The 20,338-nt window shown below is 44.2% G+C and overlaps 1 protein-coding gene and 1 long non-coding RNA gene across 2 annotated transcripts in view; both read left to right on the forward strand.

Moving 5' to 3' along the window:
- The window catches only part of TMX2 (thioredoxin related transmembrane protein 2), a 403,380-nt gene that overhangs the window by 173,689 nt on the left and 209,353 nt on the right, over nt 1-20,338 (forward strand). The window lies entirely within an intron of this gene.
- On the forward strand, nt 2,025-2,972 carry LOC138513028 (uncharacterized). Its single transcript, XR_011281658.1, has 2 exons — nt 2,025-2,313; nt 2,413-2,972. It is a non-coding gene; the product is annotated as an uncharacterized lncRNA (long non-coding RNA).

A 20,338-nucleotide genomic window follows, 5' to 3' on the forward strand; every position in this document is an offset into this window, starting at 1 on the left:
AACAAGCAGACCAATCATTAATGGTATTGGATCAATCACAGAGCACATTTCAGAATATATAGATCATCAGCTTCAACCATTAGCAAATTCATTGGCATCATACATCAGAGACACCACGCACATTATCCAATTGATCGACAATATACCTTGGAATGACAACTATTGGCTAGTTACAATGGATGTAACAGCACTTTATACAAGCATCTTGCATGAAAAAGGACTTCTAACTACAGAATACTTCTTGAAAACACGATCTATATCTCTCAACGATCACAACAATATGATTTTAGAAATGTTGCAATTTACCCTTCAAAACAACATTTTCATCTTTAACAACACTCTCTATCGACAAATACAAGGCACAGCCATGGGAGCAAAATATGCGCCATCATATGCCAATCTCTACATGGGCCATTTTGAGATAGAATTTGCCTGGCAACATCAATCATTCACACACCTAAACAACATAATTTTTTGGGCCAGATACATTGATGACATCTTTTTGATTTGGAACGGACCATTAACAGCATTTAAAGATTATTTCAACTATCTAAATCACAACACCTATAATTTGAAACTAACCACAGAATACAGTCAAACTTCAATCAACTTTTTGGACATCACCTTCTATATCGATAACAATACCATCTGTACAACACTGTACACTAAACCTACATCTGTTAACAGTCTACTACATGCTTCAAGCAGCCACCCCAAACACATCATCTACAATATACCTTATGGTGAAATACTAAGGGTCAAAAGAAACTGTTCAAAAACTGATGATTTCAAACAGAAAGTAACATCCACAATGAGCAAATTCATCTCCAGAGGATACCCAAACAAACTTATCAAAAACAGCTATCAGAAATCTTCAACTAGGACCAGACAATCGTTGTTACAAGTAAGACCCAAAATCGACAAAACTGTGATCGATCCACACAGAACCATCAATTTTACCACGAACTATAGTTCTAACAATTCAATCATTCGGAAAATTCTTAGCAAATACTGGAACATCCTTAAATCAGATTCTGACCTTACACCGATCCTGGAAGTCAAACCTACCATCACTTTCAAGAAAGCAAGCAATCTCAAAAAAATGCTCAGTCCGTCACATTTTGAGTTGAAATATCCTGATGAAAAATCCACTATACAAACAATGTGGCTTCAAAAACCTATCAAAGGCTATTACAAATGTGGGCAATGCTCCATGTGCCAATATGCAGAAAATGGTAAAACAACCGTCATCAAACCCAACGGCACCAACTTCACCATACAACAGCTGATCAATTGCAATAGTCAATTTGTTATATATATCATTCAGTGCGCATGCAAAAAATTATACATTGGGAGCACGATCAGAAAACTCAAGACAAGAATCAGTGAACATATCAGGGCTATTACCAACAGAGATACAAGATCACCAATAGCCAATCATTTCACAGAATCACATCATCCTTCTCAGATCAGTCAGATAAAATTCTACGGAATAGTAAAATTGAAACCGGCCCCAAGAGGAGGGAATCTACAATTAAGACTTCGACAACAAGAAGCAAGATGGATTTGTATGATGGACACTTGCCATACAGGTCTTAACACAGACCAGGAGATATGTCATTTTTTGTAAATCATAATAAGAGATATTTACCTCTATATTACTTTGTAAATTTTGCAACAAATACAAGGCTACAGGAACACTAGAATTGGATCGAGCAAATATGGCGCTCTTAAAAATATAAACAACCATTAGATACGTGCGCGTGAAGTCATCACGTGATGCAACGTGCGAATGACGTCATTCCGCACGCGACACACGCATGACGTCACTCCGCACGCGACTCTATGTGAAACCCATTCACAACATGTGGAGTTCACTGACCACATCAGACAGTATCGAGAGAGCGAGGAAAACACCGTTCACATGGTAAGCAAGGTCTTTTACAACTATTTACAACTCTTAAGAAAACTTGGTATTTAGACTAACTTCGTTGCTTCGAACAGTCTTTAAGTTCAAAGTCCGCACAAGCAAACTTAGATACTAAACCAAACCGTACTGTTCCAAGGCAACATATGAGTTCATTTACATTGTCAAAATCCAGGAATCAGTTGTACATGAAGATAATACTGAACTATTGAAGTATAACAAATAAGGATGATTATGACTAGATTTTTTTGGAAAGTACCTTTGACCCAGAGATACAAATATAAACTAGATGCTCTTCACTCTTTCAGACCAAACCGGATGGAATTAATAATATTACCTACATCAAAGGAACCATCATATACATGAACAAGATTTGATATTTAGTTGTAAGTATCTAACTCAACATTGACTGTATAAACGTCAACATAAAACACTCTGTTCAAAATTGCCCATTTTTTTCTTTATTCCCACCTTTTTCCTCTCAGATCTTTCCATTTGCCTATCTACCTACAAATTCCTCCTGAAGAACCGCCATAAACCATGTGGCGGAGAAACACGTGTTGAGGATAATATTACCTAGTGAATGAGGATAATATTACCTAGTGAATTAAACTAGGGCTTCGCAATTTTCGAGCAACAACGTGAAGACAACATTGACTAAACTTTGAACCAATTCAAATTGAGGCCAATACTGCCTAGTGAATTAAACTAGGGCTTCGTAATTTTCTAGTGACAACGTGGGATACAGCAACTTAGTGAATTCAACTAAAAACTTAGAACCAATCTAAATTTTGAATTCTTTTGTCTCTCCATCAACCCAAATGTCGAGTGAATTATACTAAGGCTTCGCAACTTTCAAGTGACAACGTGGGACACAGCAACTTAGTGAACTCAACGAAAAACTTTAAACCAATTTAAATTTTGCATTCTTTTGTCTTCCCATCAACTTATATGTTATGTTCAAGATGTAAAAAGGAATCCCTATTTGTTTACAGCACAATAGAATTCTGAATAAAAATGACAAATGGAACCTAAAAACGAGAAAGTCTCTATATTATAACATTTAATTTTGGAGAAGCGCTAGAGGAGGGCTTCTCTTCGTTTTAGTTTTGTCCAAGCCCAGGTCAACCTCTGTGGCATCCCTCCATTTGCAGCATCTCTACTTTTTTTCATATTCAATTTAGCTACACTTCTCCATCAGAGCGCTAACACTGTTTCTAAGGTTGAAAAAGTCTTTCTCATTAGGTTAAACAATGGCAGAATGGTGACCCCCTATATCTAGACAGTTCTGAGTAAGGATCCCCCCACCTGGGCAACCTGTAATAAAGTGTATTAACAAGGCCAGTTCATATATGTTCAGTCTTGTTTCCTGGTAAAGAATGTTCCACTACCCCAGTGTACCAGAGTTAGCAGTGTTTCTTTGCCGACTCGTCAATGGATTCCTTGGGAGTGGACTCCCTTTAAAGCAGGAGCCACGGTCGTCGAGCTGCCACAAATAAAATGGGAACACAGTTGTCAGGACAGCAGCTTCGAATTTGCAGTGCTCAGTGTCAATCGGTCGTGGACATCCTGCGTAGACGAGGCGTGCGGTGCACCTTGATGAGAGTTCGGTGCCGCAAACAGGACTTTGTGATGAGCGTTGGCCCAGCAGCGGGTGTTGGCTTTGACGATCGGGACTTGACCACGGCTGGACCTTCACTCGTCGGCGTCTTTGGACTTAAGGTGTCGGGAAACCCACCAGTGGATTCTCCTCGGTCGTTGGCGACCTCGACTTTCTCTGGCGGGACAAAGCGGTCGACAGTGATGGCAAGGGAGCCCTCAGTTTAAATGTCATAAGGCAATGGTGGAGCGCTCCGGCTCCGGTCATCAAGCAGCACAGTGTCAAGCTGTCACCGCTTCTGAGGAACACGACTCTGTGGCTTCCAGCGGTCACGAAAATCCTCTGAACCCCGGTCGATGGGGATGGACGTCGACGGCCTTGATGTCCTGGTGCTTTATTTCAATGTTTCTTGGCGGACCCCGTCTCCAGTCGACAGCCTTTTGGGACTGACTTATAGGGTGCCTTGATGAAGATCAACTTCTGCACCATGTTCTCTCGTAGCTCGGGGAGAGGTCACCTAAACAGGCCCTCTCTTGGTTCAGTCCTTGACAGACACGACAGCTTTTGGATTTCGTCAACGGTGAGCAGCAGCGAACCACCTTCTTCCAGCTGGGCTTCAAGGGTAAGCAGCTTCAAGTTTCAACTTCAGCTTCTGAAGAATCCTGGTAAGTGGGAGGTCCCCAGATGTACACATTTGTCCCTCATTCACACTGCTGAGCCAAGCTCAGCCAGTCAGAAGGGCATTCATGCAGGTAGGCAGCCAATCAAGCTCACAGTACATTCACGCCATTCACTTCCACCCAGACACCCATAACAAGGAATGTGTATTGGGGCAAGCACCAAGCCTTTCAGCACACCACACTGCATGCATGTCATTTTCAGGCAGGGCTGTCTCATTCTTTGTGTAACACACACAGATACCAGGCACCCAGAACATGAAGTGCATATTGGTCACACACTCCATTCACACAGGTCCCACCCCAAGGGTATACCCATAACATACAGTGACTGGGAAGGCTCCAGCCAGTCTGGCTTGGACTTCCCACAATGCTATATATGGTTCTTCCACCCAACAGCTAGTCAGGGGAAGGGACAGAGTTGGGGCTTCCCAGGACTTTGGGAAAACAAGGTAATGGGTAATAAGAACAAAGAGGCCACAGGGGCCATCTTGTCTCCCATCAGGAATCCACAGATTCCTATGTCTGGGCCTGGGTATCCCAAAATTGAGGATACTCAGAGCACCTGTCAAATTCAGCATGGAGCTGCCACCAGGGCCACACAGGTGCCCAAAAACATACACTGGGGGCACAGGGTTGTACCCCCACCCATAGGTGCCAAAAGGGTATCCCAAGGGTCTCTGTTCACCGCAACCAAAAATGGGAAGAGCTGCACTGCCTGGAGTCCTACATGGACTCCCGTGTATAAAACAACACCGAACACACACAAGGGACAAGGACATGGAGGCCCAGGCCCATCGATGCATTTCCAGCATCAGTGTCATTTGCAATACTATCCTTGTTATTAAAGTCACTTCAGGGTGTTGGAGAAATGTATTAGCATATCCAAAGAGTATTCACCAACTTTATTTACTGTCAAAGTTATTCCAAAGTTTGCTTGACTGCTGCAAACAATTGCCTTTTTAAAGAAGCTTAACTAAAACTTGATGTATACATAAATCTATATTTATAGCTGAAACCTTCAGAGTGTAAGTGTTACTTTTATTGACAGATTTCATTTGTACAGCTCTAAAGCTCAGTTACCCCTCTTGAGATAGGCCTGGCTGCTCATTCACACTACCAACTTGTGTAGTACAGACCTGTACCAAAAGATGGGTTACCTAATACCAAGCAGATAAGTCGTGTGTAGTCTCACACAGTGTGACTGCACCAATTCTTACCTAACAGTACCTGTTGGAATTGGGGAGAGGGCAACCGTATAGGATTCATAATGGTGTATGACTGTGGAGGGAATGTCGGATAGGAAGGTCTTAAGGAAAAGGGGACACATGTCTCCCCTTGGGACTCCTCCTTCCTCTCCGGTCCACTCCCTGGGTCCGGACCCGATAGTAATAACCCCTCCCTAGCCACCCCTGAAGAGGATACTAAGTGGGTTTATAGGGAAAAGCTCTTGGGTTTACACACATCACAGAAGAAGAATTGCAGCTGGAAGACTTCAGGATCTGCAGCCAAAAATCCGGTCGATGGATTTCTTTGACATGAAGATGGAAGACAGGACATTGGAAGAGATTTTGAAGCAGGGATCAGCAGAGAAGGCTCCGGGGAAGAGTTACTTCGTGGCTGGATGTGGCTCTGTGTTTTTGGTGCCCTTATGAGGAGCCAGAATAAGACTGCATATTGCCGGTTAGATTATTGTTGTTTGCAAGGTCCAGCAATCTGATGACGGGACATTTTGGACTCAAATTGTCTCTCTGGGGTTCTAGCAGGAATTCACCAACGTTTCAGCTCGTTTTGGAATTCGGAAGACTGTGCATCACACAATGGCTCAAGGTCTCAGTGTATTGGGGTATTGCAGCCTGCAAGGTCGCAGAATGACATGGGAGGTATGGCTCATAATGCAGGCCTTCTTGAGTCTAGTGGATCTCATCAGGCTCTGGGTTGGGGTCGTATGTTTTCGGGTTCCCAGGTCGATTGAAAGGAAGGGTAACGGCACGCTCCTGTTACACAGCATGCTCTCCGTTCGCTGGAAATCGCTACGTTCTTAATTTTTCCATCTTCCTCTTCGATTCCAGCTCCAGTGGTCGACTTGTCAGCAGCTTCCACGTCCGGAGTATTTATCAGGAACTACAGCACAACCTCTGCATTCTCTTGCTGCATTTTACAGAAAGGGGCGGTCTGGTTGTCCATCAGGACAGCTAGCCCCCCCACTGGGAGTTGTTCCCTTTCAGGTAAGGTGGAAGACAAAGGGCTGCAGAGTTTTGGAATCCTCCCTCGCTTTCTGCCTTTCCAGATACTCTGGAGCCTGGGCGGGGGAATCCACAGGATTCCTGCCGAAGACTAAACACCCACTGAGGTCGTTCCTGCGTAGAATGGCTGGGGAAGACCTCAAACAGCAAGCACACAAGAAATGGCGGAAAAAGGAGCCCACCATTTTAGTAAAATGATGTCCCTTCTGCACATTACCGAGGCTGAATTTATAGCCTGCGAGTAATAAAGACGAAGTCATAAAGGTAAAACCACTGCCACCAGCCATTCATGTAAAACCCGCAATTGTAACAAAATGTTACCAGGTAAGTAAGAAATCGAATACATAGTATTTCCCCCACAGCATTCCACGTAAGGTGGGGTGTCCTGGCTCACTATATAAAATGTAAATGGAGATAAAAATCCCTCTTTACTAATTGGGAACTGTAGTTCACACAAATACATGAAAGAGAAATTATTAGGGGAGCCCATAAGGGCAACCCACCCTAAGCCAAAAAGTTGTAGGAAACTATATCTTCAACCATACACTATGGAGAGCCATGAAATGGTCACCTATAAAAAGTATAAAAGTCTAGGTGAGAGGGGGAAAAATAATCCCATTCACCTATGGACAAGGTGTAATAGTTACCTAGTCAAACCAAAAAGTTCTGGGGTTGACACAGGTCAGGAAGGTTTAGCATTGATATGAAAATTTTACCTAACAGTAATAAGTTTCAGGGTGCCCAATTTTGGTGGGTTGGCCCTAATGTTCCGCAGCGAGGCCCCAATATCCGAGATAAGATTCAAATGAACCCGGGGCCAGAACACAAATGTGGTGCAAGCCGCATTTAGAGTAGATCCCGCCTAATAAGAGCCTCTTTGATCAAGCCTAACTCTGCCTTTGAGATGTCAAAAAATGCCAGATTCAAACAGCGTTTAGTCCAGGTCATATGTTTGGCCAGATGATTAATTAGCAGGCAGTTGAGGGAAGCACTAGTGCCTCTTCTAAAACCAGACTGTTTTTTATCAAGTTGCCCGGAGTCCTCGGCCCAGTATTCGAGGTACCGCAATATAAACCTAGAAAGGTTTTATAGGATGCGTTCAAAAGGGAGATAGGTCAGATCCTGTGAACTACTGCCCTATCTTCCTTTTTAAAAATCACAATCGCCTCCTTCCAAGAAGCGGGAAGCTAGTGGCTGCTAAATATATTTTGAAATAAATGTGACACCTTCGCCAATTTCATTTGGGCAGATTTCAAGGTTATATTTCAAAGACTATCCAGCCCCAGAGCATTCAAATCTTTCGCCCTAATGGCTGTAAGGATCCCTTCCAGCTCTATGTTAAGAAGGGACCACATGCCACCCCACCACCACATTCCCACTTAACATAGGGGCACAAGCAACCGGGTGCAGGAGTGAATAATGATTTGTAAAATGGAACTCCCACTGAGACCCCGTTAGTTAGGGAAATTTGATAAGCGTTGCTCCAGATTAATCTCCAAAAGGTAGAAGAGTCATTAAAGTTAATTGCAGATAGCATCCACTCTGCGTCCTTTTCATATAGAAGATGCCTCGAGTCCTTAAGCCAATTTCTGTATGCCTGCTTCAATTTCCTTATTTTTTAAATGTGCCAAAGAGCCCAATCTTGCCACTTTTCCAACTTCTCTTCTAACTCTTTTTCTTTTATTTATTTTTCTGGCAAACCAGTTCATTAAGTTTATGGGCCAAATCCGAACCAGTAGAGTTTTTATTTAAAGTTTTCACAGAAATTAGCCCTTACAATAATTGCTGGAAAAGTGGCGAAAAAGGCCTGAGGGGACAGATCTGCAAATACACCCTCGGTCAAATACTGACCCCTAACTTAGGCTGCCATATTACAGCATGGTCACGTGCCCTAATTTCTATCAGGCCTCTTGGATCGACCGTAGGTACAGTATTATTCATCCCGAGTAGTGAAATGACCAGTTCAGTGATCACTACCTGTATTGCCCATAATTTCCAAGTATTTAAAACTATCTACTGTTAGGGAGAATTCTCATTTCAAAGGGATTGTGTCCTCTGACGTATTCCTTATCTTTGATGTTACCCATTCCAGCTTGCTGGCCTCGGAATCTTTTCAGTAGAGGGCGCTGCATGTCGACGTCCCTCGAGTCGGTGTCCCCCGACAGCCTCCGTATCGGCGCCAACGTCATCGTGCGTATTAATAGAATCACGCAGCGTCCGTTGCTCAGTTCCGTTTTTCTGCACCTCGTGGGCCTCGGAAACGCAACGCTCAGTTCCTTTCTTCAGGAAAAACCTTCTTATTCTTCGAAGAATATTACCTTAATACGATGGCTTCTTCATCCGAACCATCGGCTCCACGGTCCGGTTTCAAAAAATGACTGTGGGAAGAAAATGTCGTTAACGGATCCTCACAGGATCGGTTTGTGGTGCCTGGGATCGGAGCATCACTGTTCGGAATGCGACTACTATATGTCCATGACGGCGAAAGCCTTAAAGAAGTGTTAAGGGGAAGTTAGAAAGAGGGAAGGGCTTTAAAACTTGAACTCCCTCAAAAGTTTCTTCAGCTGAGTCGAGACATTTGTCTCCTCGTAGGCAAAATAAACATTCCCGTTCAAGATCTCGAAGCGGTTCTCATCGGTCTCCGAGATCAAAACACTCTAAGAAGAGGCGTCGTAGATCTTCCTCTTCCTCTACCTCCCCAGAAAGGGTCACCTGCCCCACGAAACACAGCTCTCCAGCTAAGTGGGAGGAATTCCGTAAAAAAAAATGCTTAGCGTTTTCGAGAAAGCGGCCTCAACCCCCTCAGAGACGTCTAAAGGTGATACCCTGGGTGAAAGACACGAAAAATCAAAATGCCGCGAGTCGTTGAACCCGGCGAGAGAAACTACTCGAGAGCTTCATGAACCCTCGAGTAAAAGCAGTAAGACTGGGTCATCGACGCCGTCGTCGAAGGTTTCTTCGACTCACAAATCTGCGTCTTCGACGCATAAATCGGTTGCAGCAACGCCGTCTTCGACGCCACTGTCGACTCAGATAAAAGAAAAACCTACAACTGTCACTACGTCACAGACATTAGAGGTGTCGAAAGCTTCGACCATGACGTTGAGGATGCCATCGACAATCTCGACGATGCCATGTAGGATTCCGATCCTCTCAAGTGCATCGAGGTCCCTTCAAACTTTCTCAAGACCTTTTTCAGGATTGTCAAAGCCTTTGACTTCCACGTCGACAACCTCAACGTTTTCTCAGCCAGTGACAACCAATTTGGCTCCTTCTGCTCTAGAAATGGGTTTTAAACCATATCCTAGGTCTGCCTACTTTAGAGCCTTGTCCTCTTTATATGAGAAAGGGGAGGATTCCGACCATGAGAGACCCTTTGGTTTACAAAGGACTACAATACCCATGCCAGAGCAATTTGAGGAGAACAGGTTAAAAGACCTTCAGGACTCTCTACATGAGGCAAGTGGTTTAGCTACTTCCCCAGAGGTAGAGTTTGCTAAACCAGACCCTGGAGAGCATGCTGAGACCCCTTATAGGATTCTGATGGCCAGAATAATTGAATTCATGGGGTGGTCTACACCTACACCTTCTTTTCAGCAGGATGACCTTAATGATATTTTAGATGAAGGTCCATAGGAGGATCCTGTTGTTCCTTTTCATACTGCTCTGCAAAGATACATTTCTGCAAATTGGGAAACTCCTGAAGTTATCCCTGCAGTAAATAAAAAAAACTTTCTGCTAAATACAGGGTATCTGCTTCAGATCCTGAATATCTGAGCAAGCATCCATCTCCAGAAAGTTTAGTTGTACAAGCAGCAACTTCATCAAACAGTAGGTCGGCATACCCTACTATTCCACAATACAGGGATGATTTGATGCCATGTCAAAAAAAGTATTTTCGGCATGTAGCATGGCGCTTAAGTCTGTCAACGCCGCCTGTACGCTAGCGAGATTCAGCCACACACTTTGAGTGTGCTTCATCTGCGGCTGGATGTCTCCCAGAAGGAGAAGAAAGGGAAGCATTCTTAAACAGGGATGGAAAGGATGCAATGTGCGAGTCCCTCCAAATAGGCATTGATACTGCTGACAGCATCAGCAGGGCCATGGCGGCAAGTACCACAATACGCAGATTTGCGTGGTTGCGGAAGTCTGGTTTTGCTCCAGATGTACAAGCCAGACTTCTGAACATGCCTTTTGACAGCACTTCTTTATTTGGTAAGAAGGCTGGTGACAGCCTGGAGAGATTACAAACATCCAAGGCAGCAGCAAAATCTCTTGGGGCTGCAATCCGGCAGACTCCGTATCGCCCCTCAGGAGCTTCCTGGAGGGGTAGGTCCTTTCCCTTTTACTCCTCATTCGGAAAAGGCAGAGGACAGCCAGCTCAAAGGGGCCAGGAACTATTCACCCGTGGTGGACGAGGAAAAGGTACAAAAGCCTCAGCAGCAGGTGCCACGTTACCCTTGGCATCTGCGTCAGCCGTTTCTAAACCCCTCTGAGGTCTCCCCTCACAAGACACCAGTAGGGGGCAGGTTAACTCAACATCTGGAAGAATGGCAGGCTATTACGACAGATGCTTGGGCATTGGAGACAGTTGCCGAAGGTTACTGCCTGCCCTTCCTACACAGCCCTCAGTCATCCACCAGGGAACAACTCTTTGAAGTTTCCAAACCCGCTCCTTATGCAGGAGATTGTAGACCTGCTAGAGAAGGGTGCCATAGAACCGGTACCCGTAGCGGAGAGGAACAAGGGTTGGTATTCCCCCTACTTCCTAGTACCAAAGAAGGACGGAGGACTGAGACCCATCTTGGACTTGTGAGAATTGAACAAATTCCTCAGGAAAGACAAGTTCAAGATGGTAACCCTTTCTCAGATCCTTCAGGCCCTCCAGCTTCAGGACTGGTTGGTATCTCTAAACCTTCAGGATGCTTATTTCCATGTGCCAATCCATCCAAACACAGGAAATACCTGAGGTTCGCAATTGGCAACTCTCATTATCAATTTCGAGTTCTGCCATTTGGGCTGACCTCCGCCCTGAGGGTCTTTACCAAGTTAATGTCAGTAGTGGCTGCAAGTCTAACGAGGGAAGGTATCCACGTCTACCCCTACCTGGACGATTGGTTGATCAGAGCAGTATCTTCGGAACAAGCTCAGATCCAGCTAGACTATGTCTGCCACTTCCTTCAAAAGCTGGGCTTCTCCCTCATCTTAAAGAAGTTACAGATGATACCATCACACAGACTCCAGTTCATTTGAGCAGTCATGGACACTTTCCGTGGAAAAGCCTTGCACCAGGGGGGAGGGCTCAAGATATTCTACGGATGGTCACCAAGTTTCAAAATGCCCAATGTCTACCAGCCTTCGACTTTTTGAGGTTGCTAGGCCTCATGGCATCCTGCATCTTCCTAGTGCCAGAGGCTCGCCTGAGAATGAGATCCCTCCAGTGGGCACTAAGAACCCAATGGTCGCAATTCTCAGGAAGAATGTCGGATCTCCTTCAAGTCCCAGACAGAGTAGCTCGAGACCTTCAGTGGTGGGCCTGTCGGGAAAGGAAAGGAGAACAGTTTTGGCAACTATGGCTGGAGATAACAGTAGTCACGGATGCCTCACTTACGGGGTGGGGAGCCCATGCCAACGACTTGACCATCAGCGGTCGTTGGTCTCCATTGGAGTCCAGACTACATTTCAACCTGTTGGGGCTGAGAGCAATCGGACAAGCGCTGAAAGCTTTTCTGCCATCAGTACAGCGAAAGAATACCCTGTTAATGACGGACACCACAGTGGCTATGCACTAACTCAACAAAAGAGGAGGCGTAGGGTCCCTGCCACTGTGCAAAGAGGCAATGCAGCTCTGGTTTTGGGCAATTCAAGAAGGAATCTCTCTATTGGCAGTTCACCTAGCCGGAGAGAAGAACTTGACGGCGGACACTCTGAGTACAGTTTCCCACGAGTGGGAGCTAGCTCAGGAAGTCCTTCAAGAGATCTTCACCCTTTGGGGAACCCCTCAAACGGATCTGTTCGCCACCAGCATCAACAGGAAGTGCGATCAGTTTTGTTCAAGGGAATTTCCCCCGAGAGGAGCTCTAGGAGACGCGTTCGTAGTGGACTGGGAGTTTCCACTCCTGTACGCGTTTCCTCCAGTCCCTGCCATTCCTCAAATGATCAGGAGGTTGAGAAGATTCTGGAAAACCATGATCCTAATTGCCCCGGATTGGGCCAGGAGAACGTGGTACCCGGAGCTTCTGGACGTGTCCATCTGCCCTCCAATTCGTCTTCCGCAAAGAGAAGATCTTCTCTCGCAGAAGGGAGGTCAGGTTCTCTATCCAGACATCAGAACCCTCAACCTTCACGCTTGGTTTCTGAAAGGTTGAGATACAAGGATTGGGATCTCCCGGATGACGTCATGGAGGTGTTGCTTTCAGCCAGAAGGCCAGCAACAAAGGCTTTATACCGCTGCCGTTGGAACACATTTTGCAGCTGGTGTAGAGAAAAGAATATTGAACCCTTTTCATGCAATACACCAATGGTGTTATCGTTCTTGCTTTACTTAGCAAATTCAGGTCTTCAAATTGGTATGATCAATGGCTATCTCGCAGCGCTGTCAATCTTTAAGCGTATTGCTGAGGAGCCTTCATATTTCAAATTACCCTTGGTAATTCAATTTCTGAAAGGGTTAACTAATGTTTATCCCCCAAAGCCTTTTCAAGTTCCATTGTGCGACCTAAATCTAGTCTTAAAATTTCTGATGGGTTCTCCTTTTGAACCACTCCATTCCTGTTCATTAAGGTTTCTCACTCTTAAAACAGTGGCTCTAACATCTGCCAGAAGAGTGAGCGAATTACAAGCTCTATCTTGCAAACCTCCTCATACAATCTTTCATAAAGACAAGGTTGTTTTACAAGTGAAGCCTAATCTTCTCCCAAAGGTAGTTTCTGAATTCCACATTACTCAGAAAATAACTTTACCTCCGTTCTATCCTCCTCCCCATGCAGGGAAAGATGAGAAAGTTACACAGGCTGGATCCAAGGCGTGCCTTGAGTTTTTAGATTAGCAGACTTGCTAGGATAAGGCAAGCAGCCCTTCCCATCCATCCCTGCAGTAAAACTTCCCTTGCAGTTGCAGATACGGAGGCTGTTGCGGGACACCTACTCGAGGGACGTCGACGCGCATCACCATCCACTGAAAGAATTTCTGAGGCCAGCATGCTGGAATGGGTAACATCAAAGATAAGGAATACGCCGGAGGAACATCCCATCGAAAGAACGTTACCAGGTAAGAAGTAACTTATTCTTCTGTGCTAATTCCATTTAACCTTAGAGACCCACAGCTCTTTTGCTGGACTTTAGGACTTGTTCATTTGTATCCTGTGGATAGTGAGACCTTTTTGTCACTCTTGTATTTTTGACCTGATTTGGACTCTGTGTTTCTTTGGTTTTGGAGTCTGACATACTCCATAGGCAACTTCCTTTTGTATTATGACACAGCACCTTCAGTGCAGTGTCACAGAGAAGTCCTTTTGGATTTCTCATAAGGTTTAGATACCTTCTCTTGGGTAAACTACTGTTCTCAAGAGTAGTAAAGTGAAATTGACTTTACTTGCCTGTTTTTTCTATTTAGGTCCAGTACAACCCATTTTATGTGGACTGGCGGGTTACTTACTTACTCTTGCTCATGTACAAAAAATGTATGTTATCCTCACGACTTTTAATGGCAGGTGGCAGTGGTTTAATTTTCCTCCCATTGTGTGTTTTTACCGCAGGCTGAATCCTCATCTGCAGTATAGCACCCATGGGTGCCCGTTTTATCAAAATGGCCCTGGTCTTCTTTTTTCCCCATTTCTTGCTTGTGAGGCCATTAAAAGTAGTGAGGGTAACATTAAAAAAAGTTGCATGAGTAGGTAGGAAAAGGGGCTACTAGGTAACCCCCCAATACTTCCACATAAGATGGGCTGTGCTGGACCTACATAGGAAAAACTGGTAAGTGAAGTCAATTTCACTTTACTACTCTTAGGAACAGTCGTTTACCCAAGAGAAGGTATTTAAACCTTAAGAGAAATCCAAATGACTTCTCTGTGACACTGCACTGAAGATGCTATCTCCTCCAATACAAAAGTGTTTCAGACTCCAAATCCAAGTCCAAATCAGATCACAAATACATGAAAGAGTGAGGAAAAAGGTCTCACTGCAGGATAACAAATCAAAAGTCTTGAAGTTTAGCAAAAGAGCTGGGGGTCTCTAAGGTAGAAGCGAATTAGCTCAGAAATTAGACTTCTCCTTAACAGGGACCAACTGATCCAAAAACGAACTTAGCTGGAACACGTAGGATTTTTGGTTACTTTTATATCTGCCTAAAGACAAGCTGGTGCCAACAAATATATTACCATTTTACAGAGCGCGATCCTCCCCATCAAGGATAATGCTAGTTTCTTCCAGAACGCCACCACGTCCCCGATCTTTGAGAGCGCCCGCCCTGTATTATGAACAAACGTCTCCTCTAGCTCATGGTATATTTGTATCACCAAATACTTGAAAGATTCCCACTCCCAGCGAAGCTCCCCACACTCGAACTCTTCCCCCTTCCGACCCCTTAAGCCTGCCAATGGAAAGACCAAGGATTTGTCCTTATTTACCTGAAACCCAGAAAGTTTACGAAAATTGTCTAGCACCACTAGGATTATCGGGATGTTGTCTAAGGGATTGTCTACATATAACAGCACATCATCTGCATACAGCGAGATGTTATGCACCACTCCCCCTACCCGTATGCCTGTCTCTGTAATGTAGCAGCCAGGCTTATCTTACGAGGGGTAATGTGAACTGTACAGCTATGCAATGAAACCAGTAAATACAAGTATCCAATTAAACACTGGGACAAGGATACAATTGAATAGGTCAAAAGGGCGGGGGGATCACCTTTGCACTCTTCTTTGCATCCTGAGTTCAAAAACAATTGGATACAGTCAGTTTTTTGGTAGCTTATCTTGGAATTTTGTATCTGGTACAATGACATACATGAATTAGATTTTTGACCCAATTCTTCTTACAAAAACATACATAGCATAATTACACAAGCATAACCAGTATTGAAGTCAAAAGCCAGTGCATTAAATCAAGGGATAGATCTCTTGTTGCCATTGTCTAGTAAACAGCATTCTGGTAAATGTGACCGAACATATTTCAAACAATATACAACAAAACAAAGACCATATTCTTTTCAATAACAGTGACGCTGCACTGTAAGTAAAAAAGGTGCGTCTAGAACCGGGGTGTTTCTGCCGTCTGCGTAGGCTAGATGAGCCTCGTGTCTACCACGGCATGTATCAGGACGAAGTCTGTATGTAGGGGAATCGTGGAGTGCTGTGAACAGGGAAAGGAGAACTGTTTAGGAGAGGGCTCAAGTGAGAGTAATGTAAAAACAACTAAATTGTCTGGCTGTATCATGGAGGGAAACAGCTTACCTATGTTCAGAAAACCGACAGATCACAACAGCTTACTCCACTGTGAGAGTTATCACCCTATGGGTCTAAAATATAATTTACCATATGGACAGTTCATGGAGGGAAACCGCTTACCTATGTGGAGGAAATTCCACCAGGCACTTGGGTAGGTAATCGTCTCAGGTAAATAATCCCGACAATGTTCCTAGAGCGAAATAGGAGGTGACAAACTTAGTAAAGTCTCCTCTTGGTTAAAACTAGAAAATCCGCACCAACGGGAATAAATAAACATGTATAGTGCTTTTAAAAATCATAGAGAGCTTACCTCTCAATGGAGGCATGGAATTGCAATGACTTCGTGGTATTCACAGTCCTAAAAAAAGGTCAATGTGCAAGTAATATGATACTACATCGGTGGCTCATGTAAGCGCGGTAGCGGCTATGAATGCATACCTTCTGGTTGCAAAGATCTGCGGCGTTAGCGAGCCGTGTTTGTGCAGGCGAGGTACTGCAGCGTTCTGCACGGAATGCTGAGTCACTCTGTGGCAGGGAAAGCAGGAAGTTAAGCGTAACTAATGCCGTTGCTAAGGAATAGTTCTTTTTATATTGGCGGCCATATTGGAGTGACACCTGAAAACGTACTGGCAGATACCGATGATCTAAGGGTCCGTAGGAGTATCAGAACTGTAAACAAGACAATTTCGAATGATGTAGTATATCTATGGATAATATTGCTCTAATTTTGTAGCATGTTGATAGTGGTTGCCATGGTAACCAAACACGAACCCTCCATTAGTGTGGCCGTGTCTGTATATGCGTAAATGTGTCCAATTGTGAATGAATAACTGCAGGCATTTTAGAAATCACATAGTGAGCACATAAATTGGAATTGATAGACATTAGTTCTGTTATGGCTGCACACTGCTGGAGCCTATAGGCCTCATGGGGCTCACACAGCTTCAATTTAGGTTGGTTACAGAAATGCATAAACATAAGGATTCCCCACATTTGTCAAATCCAAATGAATATAACCTGCATATAAACGTTACATACATTGCGCACTTACTTTGTCATGGTTAGCTCGAGCCGTACTGCACAGGTATTTATGAATGGACAATTTACCTATCTTTCGTAGCCTGGTGTTATAGCATAATTGCGCCCAGGTCCCAGATATGGGATATTGGGTTGCAAAAATCGGATCTTGGGCCACATAATACATCATGGTAGCGTACTCCCCCCTATATAGTAGGGAGGCTCAGGTTATTATTACCCTTGGATAGGTGAGTGTGCACATGTCGGGTACCTGAAATGCAAATCAAGACTTAGAATGATTGTAGTGCCTATATGGGGCCTTGTCCTTTTGACAGATTGTTCGAGGACTGGTATGAGAGGGACAAAAATATGCAAATAGATTACATGAATGACTTCCATTCCACTGAGATGTTGAGTCCAGTCCGCAGTGTGTCTAATTTGTGCACACATCGTTGTTCAAGCTGGGTCAGGATTCTATTTAGGTCGCCTCCCCGCTTAGCCGGGGTCACCTTTTGTAGGATGAACCATCTGAGATCTGTGTCTTTATGGTGTTCTTTCTTGAAGTGCTCCACCATGGGCTTATCGGCTACCATGTTCCTTATGCACGATCGATGTTCGGAAATGCGCATCTTGATAGGGCGAATCGTCTTTCGTACATATATGAATTCACAAGGGCACTGTATTATGTAGATCACGCCCTTTGAATTACAATTTGTGTGTTCACTCATGGTCCATTTGGTCTTCTTGTATTCAAATGATTTTTTCTGCAGTGTGAGAGGGTATGCAACACAATTGCCACATTTAAAATGTCACGTAATGGGTGGTAAATCCCACAATGTGTTCTCTGCGCTCATAGATGATTCAATGAACGTGTGGACCAAAGAGTCCCTTAGATTGTTATTCTTCTTGAAGGCAAAACAGTGTTTGGTTCAGAGTGCCTGGCTGTTTTACTAGATGCCAATTCTTCTTTATGGTCTTCTGTATCAGTTGGCTCAATGGTCCAAATGTGGTAACACATACTAGCCGCCCTAGTTCTTTTTTGGGCTTTTTTTCGAGGCAGATTTCTCTAGGAGTGTGTCTGGCTCTCTTTTTGGCTTCTTTTATAGATTTAAGGGGGTAACCTCTTTCAGTAAGCCGGGCTTGTAAATCTTCTGTGTGTTTTTTGTACCTTTCGATCTCAGTGCAGTTCCTACGGGTTCGTAAGAACTGTCCATATGGTAAATTATATTTTAGACCCATAGGGTGATAACTCTCACAGTGGAGTTAGCTGTTGTGATCTGTAGGTTTTCTGAACATAGGTAAACTGTTTCCCTCCATGATACTTCACACATGATACAGCCAGACAATTTAGTTGTTTTTACATTACTCTCACTTGAGCCCTCTCCTAAACAGTTCTCCTTTCCCTGTTCACAGCACTCCACGATTCCCCTACATACAGACTTCGTCCTGATGCATGCCGTGGTAGACACGAGGCTCATCTAGCCCATGCAGACGGCAGAAACACCCCCGGTGTAGACGCACCCATTTTACTTGCAGTGCAGCGTCACTGTTCTTGAAAAGAACATTCTTTGTTTTGTTGTTTGTTTGAAATATGTTCGGTCACATTTACCAGAATGCTGTTTACTAGACAATGGCACCAAGAGATCTATCCCTTGATTTGATGCACTAGCTTTTGACTTCAATACTGGTTATGCTTGTGTAATTATGCTCTGTATGTTTTTATAAGAAAAATTGGGTGAAAAATCTATTTCATGTATGTCATTGTACCTGATATAAAATTCCAAGATAAGGTAATAAAAAACGGACTGTTTGTATCCAATTGTTTTTGAACTCAGGATGCAAAGGAGAGTGCAAAGGTGATACCCCCGCCCCCTTTAACCTATTCAATTGTATCCTTGTCCCTACGTAGCCCCCCTGGGCAGAATAGGTTCCTCACCAGGAGCCCCAATTTATACATCCAATTAAACACTTATACACTTGGTTATATTTTATTTATTTATACACAAAGATATGTAAAGCATGCTTTAAAAAGCAGTAATTAGCTGTAACATTAATCCCAAGTTAGGATTTAATTCATAAAGTGAACAATAAAGCAGGTGAGTAATTCATTCATATGCTACACATGTCAGGTGACGTCAGTTGAGGTCAGTATAACAATTATATAGCATCACCTTTGAAATATTGAGTTTGTCAAGGAAGGAAAGGTTGGGGTTAGATCAGTACAGACTAATAGGTTATAAGAACAGTTAGATTCTCCCAAAGGGATGCAGGTGGTCTATTATCCCAGTATTAAAGTGTTCAACATTTAAAACCTTTAAGGGAACAAGCACTGCCAAAGCAATAGGTTCCGAAGGAGGCCTTTAGGGTGCCAGGACAGCCAAAGTCAAAGTTCTGATGCTCTTCTTAGAAAAATGTTCTTAAATAGTCTGTGTTCAAAAGAGAAATCCCAGTAACTTAAGATTCACCTTTAGAAAGCACAAGCTGTAAGGTCAATGCAGGTAAGTTGAGGTCAACTTGGTGTTGGGTTAAAACACACTCCTAAAGATGGGAAGCGTCCCAAATGGCAAAAGGATAAAATGCCACAAGCCCCCACAGTACCTTGAAAATGAAGTGTTCCAGCTGGTTGCCTTCACGATGCAATTCAGTAGACTGTTGTTCCTGGTCCTTTTGTCGTGACGAAACGTAGGAAGTCTGGCGGGCTCCTGCGGCAGCACTCTAGAGAGGGACTTGACAGCAATGGATTTCTGTCTATTCAGCGGCTTTGTGGTTTTGGCACATTTTCCTCACCGCAAAAGAACAACAAAAAGCTCTGGTTAGGATTTCTTTGATCCCTCGGTCCTGGACTCTGGTGAGGTGACTCTGGATACAATTTCTTTCTTCTGTAGGGTCCTCTGGATGGTCACGAAGATCTGGCTGGATTTGGACTTCGGAAGACAATGCACTCACAAGTGGTCTTGGTACCCCGGGTATTGGGCTTCTGCAGCCTTGACAAGTCGTAGCAAGTCGGGGCTTGCGCCAAAATAGAGTTTGTCTCGAGGCTTGTTGGGCCCACCAGCCTAAGGGAGGAAGCCGTCCTTTACGGGTCTTCCCTGACGATTGGAAAATGGGGTCAGCTGAGCTGCAGGGCATCACCAGGCACTTCGCGGTCCGGGAGGGTGCTGTTGGCATCTTGTCTCATCTTGTTGTCCTCAAGTGATCTATACTACTTCGAGTCCCAAATACCTCACTTTTTATGCAAGTTCCATTCATTTGCAACCTTAGGCTGTCAATCACACAGCAGTGTGGCTGTCCTCCAGGACAGCCAGCCGACCAATAGGAGCTGGGTTCACTCAGGTACACATAGAGACAAAGGACAGGGAGGTTTCGGGACCCTCCCTCACTTCCTGCCTTTCCAGAAACACTGGAGCCTGGGTGAGCTTCAGG

This window comes from Ambystoma mexicanum, chromosome 12 (assembly GCF_040938575.1).
Source record: "Ambystoma mexicanum isolate Mex_15411 chromosome 12, UKY_AmexF1_1, whole genome shotgun sequence".
Classification (NCBI taxonomy): Eukaryota; Metazoa; Chordata; class Amphibia; order Caudata; family Ambystomatidae; genus Ambystoma; species Ambystoma mexicanum.